Raw genomic sequence first — 5,072 nt, 5'->3', positions numbered from 1 at the left:
TGTCTAAAGGAAAAAAAAATGTTGTCTTAGTTTTAGGAAAAACAATTTGATAATGGTTTTTCAGTTGTGGACTTAGGTTATAAGCAACCTTTTTTTCTTGTGACCGCTTTCAAAATCGTTGTCTTATACTGGTAGAATAGACAACACTTTTATGTTAATGTTTAGGAAATGATTTTTTAAGTGTTGCATTTACATTACTATTTGTTATAGGGAATCAAACCTAGGTCTTATGAGTAAACATAAAACCTATAACTACTCTTATTATTATTATTCTTATTTTGATTATTATTATTGTTGTTATTGATAATAATAATATTATTACTATTTTTAATATTTTTATTACTATTAATAATAATATTGTTATATAGTGATTCATAAGCCACATTTGTAAAAATGTTGTCTTTTCCACTTTTATGCCACAATTAAATGGATGTGACCACTTTTTTGCGAGAATTTTATTGTTTAGCTTACATATTCTAAAGAAAATACTTAAAAAATTGTACTTGTAAATAACTAACAATTTTACAAACGTGGTCTTTGCTAGTTCTCACACTACATTTTTAAAATCATTGTCTTTTCTATGTTTAAGGAACAATTATATAAGTCTGACCTAGTTCAGTGTGACTAGGTTTTTGCTTCTACGCATATGATTTATTAAATCCAAACAAATAATAAGTATTGTCTAAATTACCCACAATTTATAAAATTTGGCCTAAAATGTTGTTTACAACACCCACATTTTAATAAGTGTTGTCTATAATGTTGGGTTCAATAGTGTCAAAGTTAAAGATGGGGGGTGAATTGACCTTTTAATAGTTTTGCGCAGAATCAGATTCTATCACAGTACACAGAAAATAAATCGATTTAATTTGGAAATGAACAGATTTATTTTGACACTGTTTATGTTTGAAAACATTTATATCCAAGTTATTTTTGAAATTATGCAGATTAATTTGCAAGCCACACACTAATATTACGGAGAAAACCATGAACAACAAAAACAATAATCTTCAATTTTAAGCAAGTGATTAAGGTTCAATTATTGGCTTGACAATCAATTGGGTAACCTATCACAATCAACCTGTTCCAGTTGTATTTAACAGATCATATATCTTCTTCACAGAACCAAACTGTATGAACCAACCTAGAAAGAACAGATTTATTTTCAATTGAAAAGATTCAATTTCTGGCAGTTTAGGAGAAATGCAAGAATTCGAGTGCAGGGATGAAGAGAGATGAACACACAACAGTTATGCTGGTTCACTCAACTGAGCTACATCCAGTCTCACCTAATCCAAGGTGAAATCCACTAAACAAAATGTACCAAACACAGTTACACGGCCACTGTTCTTGAACCTACAAGAAACTTGACACACTTGTTCAAAAACACTATTTCAGCACACACACTCTTCAAGAAACCCTATCAAGAAGAGTTTACAATCACACTTTTATAAGAAAAGAAATATGAAACGAATACACTTGATAGATGATGCAGAAATCTGCCTTAAACCAGTAGAACAGATTGCTCAAACAGTAGCAACACCTCTCACCAAGCTTTAGAACCAGACAAGAACAAGCACACTTTTGATTTTTGAAATCTTTCAAGAACACATGCTAATTCTCTGTAAATCCTTAATTCTCTGATGTAAAACTTGTTTTCTCAAATGTATGATTCTTATCTAAACGCAGGAACAAGTTTTCTTTTTATAGAAAAACAACTTATAACAGATTTTCAAAAAAACAGTTAAAGTTGTTATAAAAAGAACAGATTGAAAATAAAATGAACAGATTTATTTTCAAAAGCAGTTAGAGAATTTGTTATGTGAAGGAGACTTAGTCAACCATTCTGGTGTAGGGACAAAACGAAAAAACCGTTTAAGATAAACATAGTACCAGACTAAAAAGAATCTATTTATGAACAAATTTATTTTTCAAAACGATAACAGAAAAGACTTAACTATTGAAACACAACCGTTTTGAAAAAGTGAAGATTTAGTCAAAATACTTGATGAACAAAACCTGATTTTCAAAAGCCTTAGTCAATGCATCAGTTTAAAAAAGAATCTGTTTATTTAGAAAAGAACAGATTTATTTTTATGCAGTAAAGGTGTTTTTGCAAAACATGTGAAAAACAGTTCCAGAAAATTTGTGTTTACTCTTATCACATGTGAAACTTACCATCATTCATTATTTTTAGGTTCGTTTGTAAACAAAAACATTGGTTTGAATCAAATAATGTCCCTTACTTGACTCTCACTTTTTTTGGCAGCTATTACAACTTTTCTTGTAGTGATAATTTTGTTATGTTTAAGTTTCATATTGAAATATTAAATGCTTTTTAAGTTCATTTTTTGAGTTTACATTAAAGATGTAGTGTTTTTTATGGTGTTAAACAAAGTTTTATGAAAAATAATTTTGGGAGAATAAAAAGCTTAAAATACAATTTTAAAAAGACAAAATATAATTTATTGTGTATATATACATAAAAAAATTGAGAGTCATAATAACCATTAGAAGACATTCCACTGCAACCGTTAGAAATCTTAGGAACAAATTGTAATAAGCTAATCATATAAAAATAAGAAAATATAATTTATAAAAATCGCTCCACACCAAAAAGTACGTAATTTTTTTAAAAAACTATATACAATAAATAAATACTTGAAAAAAATATAAGTTTTAACATCACATAAACTCAATAAATAATATTGCAAAAAAAAAAAAACATAAACTCAATAATTTAAATAAGGTGAGATATAATATAACACTCCCTATATTTTATATTTAATAGGAGTGTTTAGACCACATTAAAAAAGGCAATTCATTAGAGTTCAAAAATATTGAAACAAAATAAAATGAATATAATGCAATTATAATTTACCTTAATTTGTGGAAAACACTCTAATAAAAAGTTAAAAATTAATAAATATTCATAAATAATATTACCATCCTCAATATTATTAACAAGGAAGATTCCGATAAAGTTGACAAATTGCATGACTATAAAAAAATATGTTAGTTTTTTTCTCTCTAAAAATAAAACAAAAATAAATATATGTATCAACATTAAATAGGAGCAATTAAACAATTAAAGCACCAATAAATTCTAACATCATCACACTTCAAAACCATCAAAGCAAACTGAGATACCAACAAAATGCACCTTATAGTGACATGTGATATGAAAACACCCTATACGTCATTGTATTTAGTGAGTGTTGATAATTGTATTTTTTTAATAATGATTATTCAATATACGTAAAAAAAATATTAAATAAAAAATAATTTTAGAGATAAAAAATAATTAGTCATTAGATTAAATAATATTTTAGATACTTAAAATTATTAGTATCTAAATTAGTTTTTATTATTAATAATTTATAAACTAGTTTCTAAATGAGTATCTAATTAGTTATAAAGATTTTAGTTGTAAGAACATGAAAAAAAGTCATTTTTTTTCTTTCTCTCAACTTTTTTTTTTCTTTCTCTCTTAATTTTCTCTGATCGCACCATGTTGTAACTAAGGAGTTAAAGAACAATTATACTCAATCAGATTTTCAAACAAAGTAAGTTCATTTTTGCTCTAAAGATCCTTTATTATCTGTTTTCACTTGGGATTTAGTCATGAATCTTGGTGGGATCAGTTGAGAAGAGTAATCCTCTCAACTTATTATACTATATACTTAATTTTTGTTTTGTTTGCATAACTTGCATCAGACTGAGGGTAGAGGTTGCTTGGAAAGTAAGCAATTAAGGTAAGGGAAACTAACTTTAACATTCAATGGTACCCTAGGCTATAAGATCTGAATGTGGAGGGAACGTGGTCCCAAGTTTCAATTTCTCTTGCAAGGATGTTATTTGATAAAATTGTTTGATTTTGTGTAGTGTGAACTTGTATAAATATTAGATTTTGATATTTTCGAAGTTAAATATTGTTTTTGATGTTGAAAAGGTTCATGAATGTTATGAATTTTTAAATGTTATGTGATTGAATGATATGTATTATATATGAATGATGAAAATTGTATGAAATTGATGTCATAAATTTGAGATAATGTATGAGTTATTATTATTATTATTATTATTATTATTATTATTATTTATCAGCAAAGGAGTTATTATTTCATTATACATTAACTATGAAAAACCTATGTTTAACAGAGATCCTCTAGCTTCAATGATATCTAAGAAATATAGACTAAGATATCAGGTGATGAGACTCGATATTAAATGTTTGAATTTATCCTAATCCTTGATGTATGGATTAGATGTTAGTCTCTGGTAAGGGCATACTTAATGAGTCTTACGTAAAACAATTGATTCATGTGTAGTTAGTGTGATTGAAACGAAATCAAATATTATGGATTGAAATGAAATTCAATGATTGTGACTAAAAATAGATCTATGTGTGGTCTATATGATTGATGAAATTGATATTGAAATTTTATATGACATCATTTAGAGAAATGTTTATAAATGATTAGTTTGAATGGTTCTCTTTGGATGAATTAAGTATGTTATGGAACTTTTTTTCATTAGCTTACCCTTGCTTTTCTTGTTGTGTTGTGAACTGCTATGACGGTACTACGTACACGAGCAGATGATCATATAGGTGTCGAAGAGTTTGAAGGACTTTAGAATGTTGTTTTGAACCTTAGATTTTAAATATTTGTATTTCTATAAGTCATAATCTTCTAATAAGAATATTTTGAAAGAATTCCAAGTTTGTAGAGAAACCCGTAGAACTTGTAATGTAATAGTTAAAAGTATTTTTGGAGTGTTACATTATAGCTATAAATTACTTTATATTCTAAATTTGGTAACTAGATCCTTGATGTCTAATTAGATACTAATAATTTTTTTATTCTCTAAAATATTATCTAATTTAATTAATATAATAACTAATTATCAATTTTATCTTTATCATTTTGTATTAAATGTTTTCTTCTAGTAAAATTTGTTTTTTAATTTATTATTTGTTTGGATATTTTAGTGAGTGAAATAAAATATTATTTTTTACATAATCAATATTTTTTGTATTTCACTAAAATTTTCTTTAAATGTGACTATAC

Source organism: Phaseolus vulgaris, chromosome 8 (assembly GCF_051622355.1).
Source record: "Phaseolus vulgaris cultivar YP4 chromosome 8, ASM5162235v1, whole genome shotgun sequence".
NCBI classification, from domain to species: Eukaryota; Viridiplantae; Streptophyta; class Magnoliopsida; order Fabales; family Fabaceae; genus Phaseolus; species Phaseolus vulgaris.
The sequence above is the reverse complement of the archived record's forward strand: the minus strand, read 5'-3'. Positions refer to the sequence as shown.